This window comes from Rhodamnia argentea, chromosome 2 (assembly GCF_020921035.1).
Source record: "Rhodamnia argentea isolate NSW1041297 chromosome 2, ASM2092103v1, whole genome shotgun sequence".
NCBI classification, from domain to species: domain Eukaryota; kingdom Viridiplantae; phylum Streptophyta; class Magnoliopsida; order Myrtales; family Myrtaceae; genus Rhodamnia; species Rhodamnia argentea.
Window position 1 is genome coordinate 20,296,754 of NC_063151.1, and position 22,825 is coordinate 20,319,578.

General features: G+C 38.5%; 1 long non-coding RNA gene across 1 annotated transcript in view; it reads right to left on the bottom strand.

The window, feature by feature from the left end:
* LOC115739582 overlaps positions 1-20,132 on the bottom strand; it is a 49,028-nt gene extending 28,896 nt beyond the window's left edge. Inside the window, exons 1-2 of the long non-coding RNA XR_004015259.2 lie at positions 19,681-20,132; positions 11,817-11,823 (exon numbers count right to left, since the gene is read on the bottom strand). This is a non-coding gene — a long non-coding RNA (uncharacterized LOC115739582). The remainder of the gene's footprint in view (positions 1-11,816; positions 11,824-19,680) is intronic.
* Positions 20,133-22,825: the final 2,693 nt, after the last annotated feature.

A 22,825-nucleotide genomic window follows, 5' to 3' on the forward strand; every position in this document is an offset into this window, starting at 1 on the left:
GAGTGGACGTAGGCTTGGGGACAAAGTCGAACCATTATATATTGTTGTGTGCTTTAGTTTTGTGTAATCTTTATACACTTTACACACAATCAGCTCATGATATTTCAAATATCTGCTCACATGATCTCTATAATGTCTCTGTAGACCGATGTTTGAGGTTGAATTGGTTTTATTCCACAAATATTTTTCATAGTTCTTCAAACAACCTATGCACCCCATCTAGGTTGTATTATTAGCCCCAACACTCAGCCCTAATTACATCCAATAACACATAAATGTTTAACCCTAACAATTTCTCATGAAATAGTCTCTCAATTTTGTATAAGAATTACATGCAAATCTTACGACAAGATTTTCACGACTCGAAACACTTGTACTTAAGACATCTCCTACATACTTCATGGGCTCAATCGCCATAGACATCTTTCAAGTCCAAGTAGCACTTGAACTTCACTATAACCGTGAACCTCATCGGAACACCAACTACACTTGGACCTTTAACTGCTCCACGAGAATTTTCTGACACAACCTCCTCTACCACAGATAAAGAAAAATAATTATTACAGGCCTAAGTTCACTAAGAGTGTCATAACTTTCGTACGACATTCACTTCAGTGCCATAACTTTTTTTTTGTTCACTTGAGTACCACAAACTTGAAAAATCAGTCACTTAAGCACCATTGGCGATTTTCCTAGTTGGAAATCCAACATGGATGCCGAAAAATCTGATGTGGCACCGTCGAACAATTTTTTTAAATTTTTTAATATTTTTTTAGAATTTTTAAATATTTTATTTAATTATAAAATTTTTAGTTCTTTGTTTTTTTTCTTTTTCATTTTTTGTTGGTGACCCTCGCCGACTACGAAACGCTCGCCCGTTGCGTAACGACCCCCTTGCTAGAGGTCGATGAGGCAATGATGACCATGCCGACCGCGTGCGAGGGTCACCTCGCCCATGGCCGGCTAGGCCACAAAGGCCCTCATCCAGATCTAGCGAGGGCCTTCGTGCCCTCCCCTACGGCCAAATAGGGACTTCGTGTCCTCACCTGCCGCTGGTGAGGTCGCGCCTACCCTCGCCCAAGGTTGTAGTGACGCTACCAGCCAAGGGTAAGGGTTTCGTGGCCGATGAGGGTTTCTGGTGACCTCGCCGGCCAATGGAAAAAACAAAGAAAAAAAATGAAAAGAAAAAGAAATTGTAATCCTTTAGAGGCACTGAAAGAGTGATCGCATGATAATGAGCACTAGCAAACTTGAGTACTATCACTCAATTTTGTAACATCTTATGGATTGACAAGTGAAATCCAGCTAGTAGGCTATCAGCATAGGAGAGTGAACATAAGCTTGTACTAAGCTGAACCATTATAAACTCTATGTGCCAATTTTGTAACATCTCATGGGTCACCTCGCCCATGGCCGGCTAGGCCACAAAGGCCCTCATCCGGATCCGGCGAGGGCCTTCGTGCCCTCCCTTGCCGCCAAATAGGGACTTCGTGTCCTCACCTACTGCTGCTGAGGTCGCGACTACCCTCGCCCAAGGTTGTAGTGACGCTACCGGCCGAGGGTAAGGGTTTCGTGGCCAATGAGGGTTTCCGGTGACCTCGCCGGCCAATGGAAAAAACAAAGAAAAAAAATGAAAAGAAAAAGAAATTGTAATCCTTTAGAGGCACCGAAAGAGTGATCGCATGATAATGAGCACCAGCAAACTTGAGTACTATCACTCAATTTTGTAACATCTTATAGATTGACAAGTGAAATCCAGCTAGTAGGCTATCAACATAGGAGAGTGAACATAAGCTTGTACTAAGCTGAACCATTATAAACTCTATGTGCAAATTTCTCTATCTCTCAACTCTTTATTTTTGATAGAATCTTGCACTCTAGTGAATATCATCATACCACTTATAATACTCCGTTCTCACTCAATTTTGTTAATACTAAATTTGATTGTCTTATTTTTGCATTAATTTATCAATTTTTTTATATCACCAATTTACCCTTTTCTATGTGATATTCTAGCCTACAACAGATTGTCCTTCACAAACTCATACACTAATATGACTAGCCAGAATAGATTTTTATGCTCTTAAAATATAACATTTCAAAATATGAGCAATCTGCTCTAATATTAATTGGCTTAAGTACACCCCAAGTGCCACAACTTGCGTACGGCGCTCACTTTAGTCACAAAACTTTCAAATCGATCACTTAAGCACCGAGTTTGATCTAAAGCATACATGGCTGCCAAAAAGTTTAACGTAGAGTCTACATGGATTTTTTACATAAAAAAGCTGGAGGATGTGGCTTGCCGGAGGCCGACTCAGCAATTTGAAGAGCAACACGACGTCGTTGAAGCCGATTTCGCACAAACATAAACCCTAATTGAACCCCAAATTAGAAACCCTACTACGGCCGAAGTAAAATTGAGTCTCCATTTTGATTTCGCCCCAAAATTAACACCCGTAGGTTGAAATGGAGGGAAGGAGCTTTAGTAGCAGCTCAAATTCATTTCGACCAACTCAAGAAAATGGTGAGATTTACTGTTATTGTGGGTTATCAAGTCCAACAAGAACATCTTGGACTCGATTGAATGTAGAGAGAAGATTCCATGGATGTGGCTGGTATAGAGGGGGGTCGAAGTACAAATATTTCAAATTGGTTGATAAAAAATTCTCAAGCCAAGCCATAGAGGTGATATTGGAACTTCTTGAAAGGTGGCATGAATCTCCACCTATATTCATGGACGAGTTGGACGATGTCGATTCAAGGGAAACCGAGATGAAGGATGTAACATCCATGGCCGATCAATTAAAGAAGGAAGTATCAACAATGAAAAGATAAAGAAAGAGTCATCGAGCCTTAATTATCGTTTTGTTATGTTGTGTAGCCTATGTAATGTTCAAGTGTAAGGTGTGTGATGAGAGGAAGTTTCTCATTCTACTATAGGTGAAGTTCAGTTGGATATGTACTTGTATTCGATAATGTATAAGTAATGGATGATTTTTGTATGGATGAAAGAGTTTGCTACAGTATTTTGTTGGAAATGGAACGTTGTAATGCAGTGTTTGCTTAGTTTTTGGTCAGTTCTTAAACTAGCTATGTATTATCAATCTCTTTTTGCATAGTTTTTGGATTACTTGTTTGGTTTGCTGCAAAAGTAGCTGGTGGTTTGGTGCAAATGGGCTACTGGCTTGCTGCTCCATTGCTCAAGTTGTGGGTTTGCCGCATTAGTTGCGTGATTCGAATTTAGTAGTTTGAGTTTGAGTTGTTTGAGTAACTTACAATTTGTTAAGTGTATTGTTCAACATTTGGTTGCTTGATTTGGTTTCATGCAAATATTAGCAGATGTTGCAGGTAATTGAGTTTGTGGTTTATTGCAAATGCTGGTTCACATGGTTATAATTTAAGTGTCATAATTTATAAATTTTGATCACTTAAGTGCCGATCAGGGTCAAAAAGTGATCACTTTAATTTCAAATTCTTCTGAAAGTGATCACTTTAGTTCCAAGTTCTTCTAAAAGTGATCACTTAAGTGCCAAGTTGTTCTAAAATTGATCGCTTGAGTGCCAAGTTATTGTGAAAGTGATCAGTTAAATGCATCACCAAAACCTGCAATACCAATTCATGCAGCAGCAGCTCACTCGTGCACCTGGCCTGCGGATGTCACCAAAAAGAAGCAACTTATGCACCAGCAAACCCTACAGTACCATTGTGCACAACCAATTTGCTTGATGCATTGATAATATGCACCACGTAGTTGCTGGTGCATTGAGATTATGTACCAGCAAGTTGCTAGTGCAACAACAATGTACCTAGCAACTTATTGGTGCATATTGTGAATACACTAAATGCACCAGCAAGTTGCTGGTGCACCAACAGTGTACCAAGGTGCACCAACAACTTGCTGGTGCATTTAGTGCATTCATAATATGCACCAATAAGTTGTTGGTGCACCAAAACTTGCAGGACGAAATGTTGCACTAGCAAAACCTATACCAAAACCTGCACCAACCAGTACTAGCCACCTTCATACATCCACTACAACCAGCAAGTTAACCAGCCACCAAAATCATCCACAAATAGCTAACAACACAATAAGAACAGTCATCACAGCAATGTAAATAGTAAAAGCATAATTCAAAAGCAAGAAGCTCCATTGACATTGAACTTACGGTTTACATAAACGACTAGGTCATTCGCATCAAAATAACAATACACAGAAGATACGAGTTCCCAACAAAAAATAAATATTGGTTGGTAATTGTGGTTCTACTCCAATCCTATATTCATATCACTCAACATTGACAATCCCCCAACTCCTTTCCCTTTCGATGGCTTTTTCACTTGGGTCCTAATCCTAGTACTCTTTCTAACATATGCAGGTAGACATGGCTGGTTCCGGTTCCACGAAAGGGTGAAATCGAAACCGGCCCTTGAATGGGCTGGTTCCGGTTCCATTTTTTAATTTTAATTTTTAAAATAATAAATAATAAAATAAACATAATAAATTATAATCAAATTATACATTGTAATAAAATTTGGGAAAAAAAAGATAGAGAGGAGGAATGGGCTTGAACTTAATGAATTATCATTAAGCGCCTACATATCTTCTTGGGGATAGAAGAATCAAAACCCATGTAGTTCTTTTACCTTTGATAACCCTAACCTACCTTATTGTCAATCATCGCTACCCATTGTGGTACCCGTGGTGGTGGTATCTCCACAATTCTCACTAAAAAATTCGTGTTCTCGATCCGGCTCTTGGTGTCGAAATCTAGCCTTTGTCCAATCATCGACACAAACTTGAGCTTTCACGGACTCCGAACTTAATCTTGAACGGCGAGAGTCCAAAACTAATCTTCCAGTACTAAATGCTTATTCAACCGCAATCGTTAAAGAAATGGTTGCTAATATCTAACGAGTGATAAGGGCGAGAACCGGGTAATCAATTGAGCGACTCTTCCACCACTCTAGGATTTGGAAATCGGTACTATGTTCGGTATCACGAAACTCAAATTGAGTGGTTAAATATTTTTCTAATTCGGAAATACTACATGTTGCCCCCTTTTATTTTTTTGTCTACTCTTGACCATATTGTACCCTCTACTAAGTGAACTACCAGCCTCGCTTCATGAAGTAGTAGATTGCAAAGATCCATAATCACTTAAATCATATCTAGTACAAAATTCTTCATATAATACTACTATAGATTCTTTAACCTCTCCTTGTATATTTCAAATATCTATTGCATCTTCCAAATGTAAACAATCATAATAATACACATTCAGATAATCTAGTAAACCTTCTAATATAATACGTGGATCAAAAATAATACCAACTAAATAGACAAGAGGAATTTTAAAATAATAATGCAACCATTTTTTTCGCATTATTAAAATAGTCTGAGCTAATTCAGTATTTTTTTCATATTCACTAAAAAAAAGCACAAATATTAACACACTCTATAAAAATAAATGCGTGGTAGGATAATAAATACCAGATAAAGTATTAGTGGCATCATTAAAAAATTTCAAAAAATCTAATTTTTTTTTTTGCAAACGACCCAATGTTGCGGAAGTAAAGTAATTTCGGGAATATTTTACGAAATAAACATACATAATAAATCTTTGTAATCAAAAGTTTAACAAAGCAACTCGTAGGTAGAATTCCAACGAGTTAGAATATCTTTTGGAAACATTTTTGCCCTTCTCACATGTTGTTTACAAAATTTTCCCAATGCTTTCATAAAATGGGCACGACTCTATAAAAATTTAATTGAACTCTTTATTGGGGTGAGAGAAGTCTTAAGAGTTTCTAAATCATCTCGTACACATAAATTTAAAACATGGCAAGCACATCTAATTTGAAAAAATTGTCCGCTAAAAGAGGGTTTGCAAATATTTTTTAATTCGGGAATGGAAACGGTATTTGCGGTGGCATTATCAAAATCAATTGAAAATACTTTATTTATCAAATTATGTTCTTCTAAAACTTGCCTAATTATTCTATAAATATTATAAGCCAAATGTTTTTCATCAAAAACTCGAAATGCAATCAATCTTTTTTGAATGGTCCGGTCGTCACCTATCCAATGACACGTGACACTCATATAAGAATGAATTTGCTAAGGATCACTCCAAATATCGCTACTTAAATGCACATATCCATTGAATTCCGCAAAAAATTTTGCTAAAGATTTTTTTATTTTTTATAAAGATGCAAAAGTTCGCGTTTAAGAGTACTTTTTGGAATAGTTGGTGCTTGCGGAACCAACGCAGTATTTATCAAATATTTCAAATTAAAATTTTCACCAGTAGTAAACGGAGCATGATCAAGGGCAACATATTCAGCTAATGTTTGTTTATAAAGTGCATCGGTGTAACGGAATAAATGATGAATATTAGAATTGGCATACCCGGAAATTTGTTGTTGCGTAGTGTCGATCCCCGCTTGCGTTGAATATTTTTTTCGTCGATGGCAACGGAATGTTCCGTAGCCGTCTCCTTTCGTAAATTTGTATGTTTGCAAACAATATTTACAATTTATATTATACTTACATTCGCTTTCATCATATACTTTGTCGAAGTGCAGCCACAAGTCGGATGTACTCTCTCGGCCCTTCCGTTCCGGATCATTTGCCGTCGACATTTCTTCGACACCAGCACGAGGATGAAGACTTTCTTGTGTTGGGACGTGCTCGACATTCGGAATGGGAACGACGTTGATATTATCATCGTCGTCTTCCCAACATGCATACTCACGAAGATCATATCCGGGAATAGGATACTCGGAATCTCCCATTGCCATTTTTGGTCTTTTCAGTATTTCTACTTCCACTTGCCATTTTTTAGAGAATCGATCGGAAATTCGATTGAGAGAATTAATCGGATTGAGAGAATTGTTGAGAGGATTTGTGAGAAAAATGAAAGGGAGATGATAGGTATTTATAGAGAAGGGGAGAGTTATTTAACTTTAAAAAAAAAACAATTTTTTTGGGTGCTGCAACGGCCCAAAGAGCCATTTGTTGGGGGGCCCACGGGAGAGGGGGAAGAGCCCAACGGCTCTTTCTCTACTGGGCCCTACCCCCCACCTTTTTTTTTTTAAATTAAAAGGGTCGAAACCCGCGGTTCCGGGCAGATTCCGATAATTATGAAACCGTGGGCCCGGTCAATGGGCCGGTCAACGGGCCGGTTCCAGGCCCACGGTTACATTTGGCCATGTCTATATGCAGGTTCTGATTTTTCAAGTGGCGTATCGGCCACCGGTTAAGACGGAACTCTTGCTGGCTTCTTCCTTGGTGGCTGTTTGGGAGCTGTAGCTGTTGTCTTCTTCTTTGTCAAACTCTTCTTTAGCACAATCATTAACTCTTGGGTTGGCCCACCTTCGGAGATAAGCATATATGAGCTTCTTCTAGGCTACAACAACATAATAATATAAGCAAATGATTCACAAAATTTGAAATCGCTATCATTAAATGGACAAGCCCTACAAAACTTACATGCAAGATAGCCATTCTAGTGTGTTCGTCCGTGAATAGGCCATAACCATATTCTTTCAACCTCTTCCCAATAGCCCCTCTTGTTGGCCGAGGAAGTGGTGGCTGTGCAGCAGGTTGTATTGGCTCTGGAGGTGGCGAAGGTTGGGCTGTTCGCTCGGTTCTTAGCCTTCGTCTCACCTAAAGTGTGGAAACAAGGTTACACTACTGGCCATAAAGTAAGACAAACAAACAATGCACATCTTACTGGATATTTTCTCCTCGTTTGTTCAATGGTAGACTCGGTGTGGTCTTGTGTTGGCCCTTCATGTGGTTGCATAGTATCCCCTCTTGTTGGCACTTTAGTTGGCTATCTAACTTGTCCTTACGTTGGCCCTTGAAGTGGCTGCACAGTATGCCCTCCTATAGCAGGTTTTATTGGGTCTTGAGGTGGCTACACAGCATGTCCTTCTACAGCAGGTTCTATTGGCTCTTCGGGTGGTGGCGGCTAGGCGGTTTGGGTCGCTCTTGCCCTTCTTCTCACTTGAAATGTGGAAACAATGTTAGACTATTGCACAGTGTAAAAAAAGATAAACAAATAATGTACATCTTATTGGATATTTCCTCCTCGGTTGTTAAACAGCTGACTCATTGTGCTCTTCTATTGGCCCTTGAGCTGGCTACACAGTGTGCTCTTCCGTTGGTTCTTGTGTCGAATCTATAGTAACCTGTTGTCCTTGGTTTTGCTCCCTCACTTGACAGCCTTTCTTGTTGTGCCCTAACGTACGGCAATACGAGCACGTCATCTTTCCACCAGCCTTACTCATCCTTTGCCTTGAAATCTCCCCTTCTTGCAGTTTTCGTCTCTGTTTTGGCCTTCCTACTTGCTTCTTTAATGGCAAAGGTGCACGGGTATCACGATTTGTTGGCTCCCAGAAATTGCTACTTCTAATGGGTTGCATTATGAACTTGTACGCATCAAGATACGACCTTTTGTTATAACAATCAACTGGTAATATTTTGGGTTCTCTTCATTCTACTTGGATGGCGAAATGGCATGTGCGTAGGGAATCCCAGTTAGTTGCCATGCTCGACATGAACACTTCCTCCTCTAGGGGTGAACCACATAAGTGTTGTCATTCTTCTTGATCTCAAACTCGTCATTCCAAATTGGACGGCAGAACTTACTACCAATCAAGTTCTCATCTAATGTCTTCGCAATCCTAGGACCACATTCTCTAGTCCACTTCGCAGCATCATCTCTTTTATTGCGCAGCCTTGTCATGACCATAAGTAGTATATCCTCAAGCATGGCAATGAGGACATGCTACAGTTGGATCATAGGAAGGGTACTTACTTTTCCTTCTACGCACAGTTGCAGCTTCTTCTTCTTCTTCTTCAAGCTTATCATTTGAAGTACCAATCCAATTGTCACTTCCAATTTCCTCATCGTTACTAGCAGGTGTAGCAGGTGTAGGTTCTTCCCTATTTGCGGGTCCGACTCCCTCTAATTCTGCAAGTGCCGCACCCTTTTTCCTCTCAAAGTTCCTACGGTTTTACCTTAACCGTACAAGCTCGTCCTCGTCATCCTTGTCCCTTAGGAAGCTAACATTTCCCAATGCTTCATCATCATCGTCATCATCACTAGATCTGTAACATCCCAATCTAATCCAGTGATTGTCTCATCAACTATATGGCTTACCCCCTGTCTCCTCCCTCTCCTCGCAATCTTGCCTATTGCCCCAATTCTCCCTATCCGCCCACTCTTCACGTCCTTCAACAATAGTTTCATCTCCATCAGAAGTGGAATCAAGGCCTACTTCTCTTGTTTGAGTTATGTGTTCATGCTGAGCATCATCATCATCTCTATCACTGTCGACATATACTTTTGCTTCGTTGCCATGAAAATAGTGATAAATCAGATTCTTAAATCCATTGTCATCCCACTACTATCTCAGTCCATCCCTCAAACCCTTCCCAGGAAACAATAAAGCAATTTACCTACTTTGCAGCCGTACAAGTGCACTATATCCCTCACGAAAGAAACGTACGACGACGTCCTTACATCTAGGAAAATTGTTCCTTCATTTCCACCTTCATAGTCTCACTCGTCGGTGCCAATCACAAAATTCTCGCCATAACAAATAATGACAGCAACAAGATTCTTGTACATGCCTGCACCAAAGGAAAAAAATCAATAAATGCATCAGCTTTTGGGACCACAATCAGCAAATGCACATGGAGGTCCCCATAGGCATGCTTTTGATTAAATATTCATTATTTGTCATCTAGTATCAACAAAGCAACAAGACAACCAATGCACAGTATTTCATATTCAACAATTTGAGGTCCCCACAACATTAACTTCACTAGTTCCTAGCAAATAAAAAAAAAAATTCATTCTGCAAAGGCGTCCAAGGTGTGATTAAACAGGTGGACCGAAAGGGATGTAAACAATTCAACTTCGAAAGGGACCGAAGGAACCTCTATTTATGGGGGGCGCACTATCTTCCTTTGTTAAGAAACTGAAGGCACAGGCTGTGATTAAACAAGTATAGGTCCACAACGCATCAACTTGGAGCCTTCATTTTACCATATCACCCCTAATTTTGCCCTCCGAACCTTAATTTTCCCTAATTTTCCCCTCGGAGCCCTAATTTCACCCTAATTTTGCCTCGAGGTCAAACTTTCAAATTGGGACAGAAGACGCATACCCGAGAATGGTGAGCAGACGACAGTGACGGCCAACCGGAGACCAACGATGGCGAGCGAGCGATGGTGGCGACTCCAAGAGTGACCGAGCGACCGGATTTTGCACAAGACGGCCACTCCTTCGCACGAGGGAGAGGACTAGGAAGACTAAGAGAGACCGAGCACCATCGTTTGTGTATCATAACACAAATACACAAACGACGTCGTTTTTTCATTTCTACCTTTGTACAAGCCACGTTGGATTTCTACCGTGGCGGTCACTTGAAAAAAATTGCCACATAAGATAATAAAAATCAATTCTAAAATTCATGTAATTCATTTGGCCGGATTGCGGCTGAAGCGCACGATTTTCTCCGAAATTAGCACTTAAGTGATCGATTTTCAAAAAACTTAGCATTGAAGTGATCTATTTGAAAGTTTTGGCATTAAAGTGAGCGTCGTACACAAGTTGTAGAACTTGGGATGTACTTAAACCAATACTAATTTTACGGCTATATGTGCAATTCGGAAGGGGTCATAGGTTGATTTTCAAATATTTATATATATATTTGAAATTATGAAAATCAAGTGGGATATATGTATGAGCAGTTAATCAACGCAAGAACAAATTGGTTATATCAAGTGCGATGCTTCCATTAGACAGATATATAAATAAATAGAGAGATAGAAGAACATGCATATAAATCTTTATGATGGTTCGGCTTAAACCAAGCCTATGTCTACTTTCCCACACAAACAGCCACTAACAGGCTAGACTCCACTAATAATCCTTTGAGTTGTTACAAGCGTAGCGCGCTCTCCTTCTTGAAGATGACAAGCCTCACTACAACACTCATACACCTCTCAAATGAGATCACGATCGAAAACAACTCGCAATAGAGTGAAATGCAAATGAGCAATAGTTAGCTCGCAAACATAGAGAGAAGAAGAGACAATTTTGGTAGTATAGCTTTCTCAAATTTTTGCCTCTCTTGTTTTTCGGTGTGTATTGATCCTCTTGTATAGTCTTCAATCTCCAAACTACCCATCGGAGGATCTTCAAGAGGAGTAATTAGCTATTGGAGTTGACGGACAAAGCCATTGTGAGATTTGATCGCCCCTACAATCAAATCTTTTAGTAATTGTGAGGCTTCCTCAATGGAGTTGACCATACATGGTAATAATCCAATCCTCCAAATTTGGTATTAAACCAATGGATTTATCTCCATCTTGGTTCCACAATTCCAATCCCTAAAGATAACTATAAAATCCCTTTCGACGCACAAGATTAGTCAAAGGAATATATGAGTCTTCTTATAATAAACACGTTATAAGCATGTTATCTGCAATTGATATAGTCAGCTACATATGTTAGCGATTCATGAGCATATATACATTACTGGTTTCTTACGAATTGTTGTCGTTGGTCATCCTCGATATCTTAGTGATCCAAAACTATATAATTTGTTCACCTTGTCTGGTACCTCAAAGTCTCTAAGAACTTCCCATCCTTCCCGACTTATTCACTTTCATAAAGGTCCATCTAGTAATCACTAGTCTTTCACTTCATACTTTGGATGCAAATTTGATATTGCAAAGTATATCAACTTCATTTGAGTTTCCATATTCTGATTCTTCCAAGCATTTTGGTAACCATGGCTCTACCTCGTTGTTCACCTATCCATGGTACCTCCAACCTTTACCGAATTCCTCATTCTAGGCTTATTCACCTCAAGTCTATCCAACTTGTAGACACTTCATGCCCAATACCTTCTTCACCCTTAATAGAGAACTTCAAACCTTTAGACGATCCTATTAGGACACCATCTGCCTATTAACTTGTGCATCTCTCATCTTGTCGTACTTAATCAATGCACACATTAATAGCCTTTGTATATCTTGTCATCTTCAAACACCATAAGGGATTTTTCCCAACAAGATTGATGGCAGACCAGTAACCAAGATTCTAGTGGACAAAGGACCTTGACTCTAAATCTCATGGCCTATAAGTATTTAAAGAAATTAGACAAAAGGGATGTTGAGATTATTCATTCGAATGTGACGTTATCAATACTTGCTGGAAAAGTCAATTCAAAGACATCGAAGACGACTTTCTTTGTCATAGCGTTGGGAAGGGATTGGATTCATGATAATCAATGTGTGCCATTGTCTCTCCACCGGATGCTTGCCTTTTGGAATCGGAACAAGATCAAGTATGTCCATACCAATCACAACGCATGCGTTTCTTGGGCATAGGTAGTTCGGTTGGGTCCTCAAGATATCGATGACTCGTTTGTAACCGAACCTCCAGAGCCCAATTTAAAGATATGTTTTTTTTTTTTTTCCATTTCACTGACAAAAGTGTCGAATGGATCTTAAAGGGAAGTGGATTGGCAACTTGGGAAGCAGATTCATTGCACAGAAGAATATACACTGTTATAAGATTTGGTTGAAAGAAAGTCGTCCCACTTAGCAGAAGAAACTGAACAATCTCTTCATGTTGTTGATTGTGTAGTGGACTTCGAGGAGTCACCACTAAAAGAAGTACCAAGGCGCTGGAAGCCCAAGATCCACTGATTGGGATTAACATCGGTGATGAAAATCTATCAGCTCATTGTTCGAGGGAGATTTCAAGAGTAGGTTGGTCAATTTATTGAAGAAATATAAATACTTTTTTGCATTTGATTATCCTGAAATGACAAGGATTAAAAAGAGACATAGATGAACATAAGTTGTCGATCAAAAAAGGGTTTCGCCCACTTAAACAACCTTTGAGGCATTTTTCTCCAGAGATAGTTTCAAAAGTAAAATAAGAGATCGAGCGACTACTCAAGGCAAATTCATTAAGATAGCTAGGTATTTCGAGTGGCCACCCAAAGTTGTTCCCGTTAAGAAGAAAAGTGGAAATTAAGGGCCTGGATCGACTTCAGAGATCTATCTACAGCATCTCCAAAAAATAAGTATCCAATGCAAATGGCCAATATGCTAGTTGATTTGACATGAGGTAATGAAATTCTATATTTTTTTTTTTTTTGGTCGGAAAATTCTATAGTTAATGTATCGCCTTTGGGGTACAAACAAATTTTCATAACTAAAAAAGATGTCTCTAAAACGGCCTTCAGATGTTCAGGAGCCATTAGTATCTTTAAATGGATAGTAATGCTATTCCGGTTGAAGAACGTTGCAGCTACATACCAAAAAGCAATGAACTTCATCTTTCATTGTATAATCGGTAAGTCATGGAAGTCTACATCGATGATGTTTTTGTCAAGTCTGATGAGGTGACTCATGTAGACTATCATGAGCAAAGCTTATACTAGGATGTAGAAATATTCAAGAAAAATGAATTCTCTTAAATGCGCTTTTGGAGTGAAATCCATTAAGTTTTTTTTTTATTAAATAAATAGGGCATTGAAGTCGATAAAAATAAAACCAAAGGCATTTTAGAATCAATGGCACCAACGGCCAAAAACCGATTACAAATTAATGATAAGGAAATTAGATTTTTTATGTTGGTTTATTTTTAATTTTTCTAGCAAAATCGAAGTGTTTTCTCCTGTACTTAGATTAAAAAATCATGAAGAGTTTGTTTGGGGGAGAAAAGCAACAACTTGCCCCCGATTGAATCAATGAGTATTTGACTACACCCTGTATTAATGCCATGTAGGCCATCGAAACTATATTTGTTGGTGACCAATACGACAATTGGAAGCATGCTAGCACAAGAGAATGACAAAGGTAAGGAGCAAGCAGGGTATTACCTCAGTAGGATGTTGAACGACATTGAGATGAGATACATCGCAATCGAGAAGTTGTGTTTATCTTTGTATTTTGCATGTAGTCAGTTACGACATTATTTGTTGCCAATTATTATTGATGTGATATGTAAAACTAATTATATAAATCATATATCAAGGCCCATTGTTGTACTACTAGATGGCCATTCTTTGTAAACTATAAAAGGACAGGCAGTTTCCGATTTACTACGAAGTATCCATGTGCTCTAATTGAGAAAATTTGAAAAGGAAATTTATATGCAAGTAGTACCATGGACTCAGAATTTCCATGAGTCGTGTGCAAGTAACTCCTCAAGGATAGGAATATTGATAATTTCTCCAAAAGATTATAAAACGAAATCTATGCTTAAATTAGATTTCGCTTGTTCAAATAACTAAGTTGAATATGAACCGTTGATTATCGATTTACAAGTTTTAGCAAATTTGAACACACAATTTATCAAAATAATGGGAGATTCTAGTTGGTTATTAAACAATCAAAGTGAGAATATCAATATTTCAATGAGTATATCGTTATATTATGCTTTGCGTAAGGAGTTACTTGACAACTTCCTCGGTTATAAATCACACTTAAGACACGAGAACATATTAAGGATTCTATTTTTGGGCTTAAAAGTCCGACACCCCAACATGTCTCAATTAATGCAACTGGACAATAAAATGACCTACGGTTTTTTCTTTTACCAGTGAAAAGCATTTTTCAAAAGAATAAATGTTGAGCTATCACAAAAGAATCATGCCAACCTTGCACAAGACCGAAGAAAGCAATGCGGATTCCCGGCCACAGGACAAGACCGACAGTGGGCCATTTAGCCGCCAGTGGGAGTCTTGAGCAACGGCAGGTACGACACGAAACCAGCGATCACCACAGCGAGGGACGGAACGACGAAGATAGCAGCGGTGAGGTAGCAATCGCTGCTGCAAGGACGCTTGGGCTGTAGTGATTCACTGGAGCGGCCGGCACAGCAAAGACTTACTGAAGAACTTGCAAAAAAGTTCCAAGAGTGAATGGGATTGGATTGAAAAGCTTGCTGGTGCGACAACTCGAACTGATCTGGCTTGAGTGCTTTGCCAGGTTGCTACGGTGACTAGATATAGGCGGTGACGGGTCCGAGCTGGCACGGTGACCCTATGGTAGTGGACAGCGAGCGCAACTCAGTTGTGGCACGGACGCCTCGGTGTTGTCTGTGGCGAGGACGTGGTGGCGACATGAAGGCAGTAACAGTGGCGCGAGGAAACTGACGAGCAGGGTTTCGCCTCACTTCCGAGTATTCTTTTTCTGAGCCACAATAGCGTGTGCTTGTAATGTGACCGCGAATTTTGATGATGAAGTGAATGTCCAGGGAGTGCCCTTTGGACCGTGAAAGTGAGTTTCTTTCGGGAAACTGCTAAAAAGGTCTTACCCTTATTGTATTAATATCAATTCAGTACTAAATTATTTAATTAGACTAATTTAGTCGTAAACCTTTTTACATTGTTACTAATTGCGTTCATTCAGCTAATTTTGGCCGGAAATCGCTGACGCGGATGCTGGCCAGCTTAAGTGGCACAGCCGGCGGGGCACTAACATTGATATTTTTAATAACGTTTGATTTTTTTGTTCTAATTTTTTGGTTCTTTTTTCTATTTCTCTTTTCTGTGCTTTACTATACTTTTTCCCTTTTTGTTGTAGGCCAGCAAGGGCCGTTGGCTGACCCTCGCCTAATCTAGGATAAGTGAAGGGCGTTGCGGGCCTCACCCAATTTGGGCACCCAATCTGGCGATGGATTCTCGACCCTTGCCTCTAGCCATCGAGGGTCGACCGGTGGCCCTTGCTAGCACTCAGCTAGAAAACAAAAAATAAAGAATAGAAGAAGAAAAAAAAAAAGGAAAAGTACAAAAAAATTATAAAAATTCAAAATATTATTACGATGTTATTGAAAAATGTGCACGTCAAGACCGTCCATGTCACATAAGACGGGGGATATCCGTGTTAGTAATTTCCCGCCAAAACTAGTGGGATGGACTCAATTGCTATAAATGCAAAAAAGGTTTAGGATTAAATTGATTCAATTAAAATATTTAAGATTGAATTGATACTAATATAATATGTCTAAAAAAATTAGGTTAATACCACGAAAAATCTAAATTTGGTATACCTGTGAAAAATTTACCCTCCGTTAGTTTTCATTAAATTTTACCGTCAAATTGCTAAGTTAGATGATATGTGGTAGTTGATGGATGTACCAATTTGGGGTTTTTATCCTCTGTTTGTCACCAGCATAATTTTTCGCGGTATTAACCCAATTTAAGGGAAATGAATGGATGATAATTTGTCACAAGTGTACCGATTTGGAGTTCTTATGGTCAAAAAATTAGTTTGGTGGTGAACTTATTACAAGAGCTTTAGTTTGGGGTTTTTCGTGATTAAAAAATTAGCTTGGAGGTAAATTTGTTGAAGGTGTGCTAGTTTGGATTTTTTTGCGATATTAACCCAATTTAACGAAAACCGATGGAGGGTAATTTACCATAACTATATCAATTTGGGGTTTTTGGTGGTCAAAAAATTACCTTGGGGCAAATTTATTTATTTTTGGTCGAATGAAAGTAAATTTGTTAGAAGTGTACTAGTTTGGTATTTTTTGTGATAAAAGAGTTAGCTTGGGAGTAAATTTATCACAATTATATTAGTTTGGAATTTTTCATGGTATTAACCAAAAAAAAAACTTTAGTGCTTTTTCCATCTCTAAACCATAGGCGTTTGAGCTTCTCTTAAGAGACAAGAAGTGGCCTCTTGATTTTGAAGGGAAAATTCCGAAAAATGATCCCAAATGCCCTCATTTTTTCAAATAAAAGTTTGAAGTGGACTTTGTTTCAAAGAAGGGCATGTAGTGCCATCATTGTCTTAAAGAAGGGCTTGAAGTGGCTATAGTTGTTTCGGATAAGGGTCTCACCTCACCGGTTGGTCGGCTAACCAAATTTTTCGGCCGATAAAGGGCATTTTTGTAAAAATATAAATTGATCTAATTTTTTGTTAAATTAAATTAAAACAAAAAAAAAAAAAAGTAAAAAAAAATAGGTGGAAGGAATGACCTCTCATTTGTAGCTATCGGGGTCACCGGCGCTTCAGCGAGAGCTTGCTGGCCCTCACCTCGCCTAGGAGAGGGTCGCGACCCTCTCCCGGATCCGGGCGAGGGTCGGCGGCCCTCTCCCGGATCCGGGCGAGGGTCGGCGGCCCTCTCCCAGATCTAGCCGAGGGCCACGACCATTGGTCGGGACCGGACCGAGGTGGTGCCCTCTTACCCACCCCCGATCCCGACGGATCGCAGCGGCCCTATCCTCTGGTTGGCGGGATCGCCGCCGACCCGAGGCAGCGGCCACCCACCTGTGTGTTTCTTTTTTTTTATACTTTTTTTTAAATCTCTAAAAAACAGAAAAGGAAAAAAAATAAGTTAAAATAGTAAATGACCAAAATGCCCTTAACTAAAGTACTCATGCCCTTTTTTGAGACTAATGTAGGCACTCCAGACCTTTATTTGAAATAATATGTACTTCAAGCCCTTCTTTGACACAATGAGGGTACTTCAGGCCCTTATTTAAAACAATATCCACTTCATGTCCTTATTTGAGAAAACGAGTGCATTTAGAGCTTGTTTTTTTGGATTTTTTCCCGATTTCGAATTTAAGCCCATTAACTACCCGGAGAGAGAAATCATGGTATGATAACGATATTTCCTAAAAAGATATCGTGCCCCGATTCTCCGCTTCCTATTTTCAACTTTTGACCACTAAGAACGAGTACCAACTTCCAAGACCTTATTCTCCTCGGTTTTGTTGCCCTTCCCATTTTTGAATTCAAGTACTCCCCCATCTTTCCATTTAGGCCCCGGATGGTTCAGCATTTGGCCAAAAGATTTTGAGAAAATGCAAATACTTTTGGGCTAAAGGCCTTTTTCAAAATGCAAATAGTGTTTGGTAAGGTGTAATTTAAAAACATATTTGAAAAGAAACTTTGACATAAATGTTGTTTGGTGAAAGATGAACTTTGTAAAATATTTTTTCTTTTTAAAAAAAATGTGGCGGCCAGCTACCGGCAATAGGCGGTGGTGGCAACCGCCGCCGGCGGTCGGTGACCGGAGACCGGCAGCGGCCGATGGGCGATGGCGGTGGGAGGAGGCGGCAAGCGAAGGTGACAAAATTAAAATAATAAAAAAATTAGTTGCATTTCGTAAAAGTCCTTTAGCCCAAAGTACCTCTAGAGGTACTTTGAGCTAAAGGACTTTGGAGAGCATTTGAGATGCAAGTGCATCTCGCCAAAGTGAGCCAAAAAATGAATCAAACAGCATTTGCATTTGGCCAAGAAACTTTAGAGCCCCAATGCTCATCCCCAATGCTAAACCCAACGGGGCCTTACTCTTCAACTTAAAACTTCTCGCAATGTTTTAACAAGATGCTAGATGCATGCAATCGGTTCAATATCCCTAACACCATAACAAGTTTGAGTAAATTCGATGTTTAGAATTCATGTCGGTAGCAACAGGAGAAATCTCATATATATATATATATAGAGAGAGAGAGAGAGAGAGAGAGAGAGAGAGAGAGAGAGAGAGAGAGAGAGAGATGTGATAGCAAGTATTACATACTTTATAGATGGACTCACGCTCGACCCACGTTCATAAGGAGAGATTATTCGAATTCGGAGGCTTTATTTAGTAGCATATACTGTAGAAAAGGGGATGAATTAATTGACCTTCGAATTTTCTAAAGCTTTATTTAGTAGCATCTACCGGAGAAAAGAGAAGAAAAAGATTAAAATTTCCCTTTCTCCTAGTAGAAAATGATTCTATGCTTGGGAGACCTAGGCGGAAGGAAAAGGAAAAGAATACTAACTAATTAAATTTGAAATTCCCCTCTTCTGTCTCACAAAAACTTCAGAATCTTCCCCAATGGCGTGTAAAGTTCACCAAAACTTATCATAGTCACCCCTCATATTCCTCCCCTTTCCGTCCTTCCCAAATAGTGAATCCCGTGATAAAGAGCAGAATCCCTTTAACTTTACAGACCTAGCATCTTCAATCATTTAGGACCTTAGAATCTTTTCTCAAGTAGGTTCCGGTCGATTTCGAGAAGGATCAATTACTTAAAACCAATTTTAGAATTTCCCATTGATTTTCCTCTTTCCCCTAATTAATCGATAAGTTATAATTATGATGATCACACATATGATGTCCATATCTTGTAACCCACTAAATAGAAATGTTGGATTACATCACCCTTTAAGGTGTTATTTTATGGATTCACACAGATACGCTTAGTGCAATTTATCGATGGATGTTACGCAATCAAGGATACATTCTTAAATAAATATTATTCTCCTCTTTGACCGGACCTTAACAGAAATTGTGTTGGTGTTGCTATCTAGGGCAACCAAGGAAGAAAATAGAAAGATAGAAAATCGTTACAAGAGTTCCAGCTATAAGCACTTACTAGCATTTTTTCCTTGTAGCGCTAATTCAATAGTAACTATTTGAAATCATGGGCTTCAATCCTTATATTTTTTGTTATTGAAACCATGGGCTTCATTCCTTTATTGTTTGCTATCAGAAGATGTACCAGTGGGCTGTTCGAGATTTCTGCTTCAGAAAGGAAGCCTGCAATATGATGATATGGACAGTGCAAAAAATTTTCTCAAAATTGAAACCAAAGTGCCTTGGTTAATGCATAATAAAACAAACGCAAAACAAAAAAAAATTGCATAATAAGACAAAAGTCTTCGAAATTGTGATGGATAATGGGTTAAATCACAAACAACAGGCCAGTGACAAATCCTTCAAGGGCAGGCTATCTCATCCATAACACTATCATTCACATGCTTTAATTCTTCGTTAAGAAACAAAGGTTCCACTTGACATAAATTTCATATTTGGGCAAAACAGAAAAAAGGAATATTAAAGTTTAGATAATATAAACTGACACTTCCTTAAAAAAATAGGTATATTTGGTGGACTGCAATTGTTGGTTATGATCATTTAAAAAATTATCAATATCATTAACAATCTCAAAGTTGCATTCCCATAACACATTTATCCCAAACTAATTTTGATCTCACAAGATATCTCAAAGTGGTACCCCATGACACATTTTATCCCAAACTAATTTTGGTCTCACAACAAATACCAATTTGGCTCTCCATGACCCATCAAAATACCTTCCATTAAAATGTAAATGTGTGAATATAAATTTCACTTCGGATCGGTCATTCTCCATGTCGGATATGTCTTGCAATCAATTGTTAAGCATATAATTTAATGAGATATTAGAAAGAAGAGGTTAATAAAGAAAAAAGAAAAAGAAAAGGAAAAAAGAGAGAGAAGGGATTTTCTACGAAACTGTTTCTCCTATATACCCGTGAAGGGATTTTCTTTCTATATACGCAAAGTTGCCAGAAGTGAAAGCTTTAAGAAATTTTATTAATATTTGCCACGTGGCAACTCACTTACACTTTACCAACCCGCGCAAGCAAAGTATAACTAAGTATCTGCCACGCGTTGGACCAAAAAAAAAACAAAGAGTATCTGCCACGCGGCACTACAGATACAGTCCGTGTGCCCACCAATCACCACTATCCATATGTGGATAAAATAAATGAAGAAATGATGTGAATACAAAAAGTTAGGTTTAGAGTATTAGTTCTCTGAAAATAAAAAACGATATGCTAACTAATTATCAATCAAATTATCCTAATGTTTGTCCATGGTTTGTTCTGCTCGAAATGATTAACATAGGTATAATATTTTCATTATCAATAATAATTTATGTCTAAATATTATTTTCATTATCAACAACAATCTATATCTAAACATTTTCGTGTACAAAATATATATATATATATATATATATATATATATATTTTGCGTCCATTCATTTTTATAAGCGACAAAAGCGATCACTTTGTAAAAATAATTTTCAAATAATTTATTTTTCACGATACAAATATACCCTAAGAGGCAATAACGGTAACATTAGGTTTTAGACAAGCAACCATACTAACTTAAACTAACTTATCTTGATTTATAAAATGTGAAAGCATTGTGAGCAAGATATAGAAAAAAGTTACTCCATTGAAATTTTAAGCAAATGAAAGTTAGATACCGCTTCAATAAATGATGAAGAAATAAGTAGCTCTACTTACGTAACATATGCAGCAAATTAAAAGTAGCTATTGCAAGTTCAGTTACAATTTATGTATATTTCTTGAACCGTTACTTCTTAGTTTATTGTTGGATTATAGTGACTGGCGTAATTATAGTAGATACTTTTTTAGTAAATGTTGTTTTCATTCCCATTCGAAGATTATAGTGAAATGGATTATCGTCGTCTCAATTTAAAAGATCCACCCTTTTGATGTATTTCCATGTTAACATTAGAACACCTAACAAATTGCATGCATCTACATTAACATGACAAACACTTAATCAGTCCCAATAGACAAAATGAAAATCAGGCTACTAGTCAAGTAGTTGCAACTCAAAGGTGACTCCGCCGCAGGAAGAGCCGCGTCTTTCTTGCTCTTGGCTTCGTTGTTTAGTGGTAAAGAGTACATAGGCCTTTTAAGAGATAGAGGTTTTGCCCTAAGTACCTTGTATAGAACTCCAAAACGAAACCCTAATAACTAGAAAGGCGTAAAACGTTCAATTTGAAAACTTCTATTGACAAAGAAATTAATTCCGTCAATCCTTTTGTTGAAGCTGTCTGAGGTAATAGGCAGACTATTAGAAACACCAATATGGACAGAAGCGGAAAATACATGCTACAGTAATTAGTAACTTTATGTGATATCACGTGGTGGGTGGGGCTACTATCTGCAATTCAAATAATTTTAGCGAATAATTAGAGTTACCATTCGTTACATTCAAAATTTTCATTAACGAAACTCGTAAATTCATTAAATTACTATGCATGTCGGATGAAATGGTTATTGCTTACGGATTTGAATGATAAACATACTTTTTCCTCATTCCCAGCGGGAAGGAAATTCTGGGGGTTCCAAAATAGTTACAACGGTGAAGAACAAACAATTCATGTTCCTACACATGAACAGAGCATCTTATCAGATAGTTGCCCGATTCTGAATTCCAATTTCAAGATGCAGGCACGAGCAATGTGCATGAACATCCGCCGTCCTGTGATGGGACGTTGAGACGACTTGATCTCTGGGGCAGCCGCCCGTACCAGAGCGGACGGAGCATCCCTGGCCGCTCATTCATCTACTGACCACCCGTTTCGGACGGGAGGATCAGGAGAAGGAGGATTATATTCCGTGAAGTCTTTCTTCTGATGGTCCCAAAAAGGAGCTTCGACCCCTTCTTGGGTTTGGCTGTCCATGTTTCATTGGACCCCTTCTCCCTGCCTTGGCTTCCTGCTCCATTCCTGGGGTTGTGTCCTTTACAAAATCAATTCGTTTCGTGGATAGCGTCGAACTTATTTCGTTTTGGACTGCCCCTTTTTTGCTTCATTCACGAAGCCATGAGTCTACCCAAAAAACCGTTTATTGAAAAACCCAACTTTTGGTTTTTTTGGGTCGAAACCCAACTTTTGTTTTAATGGTGTGAAATGCAACACTTTGAAAGCAGTATCTTGTCGTTTAATATGCAAGATTATTTTATTGTATCTAATTCATCTAGATTTCCAAACGCAAAGCAAATGATGAAGATAATAATTTACGAATAGACCACACTTTAAAGTTCTTATATTTGAGCACATCCATAGGCTACTATACGGAAAAATTATCAAGTCCTAAATCTATTGTAATTGTGTCAATTCAATCATAATTTTTTTTTTTTTGTGCCAACTTAGTTCATTTGACGGGCCGGTGTTAATATGATAC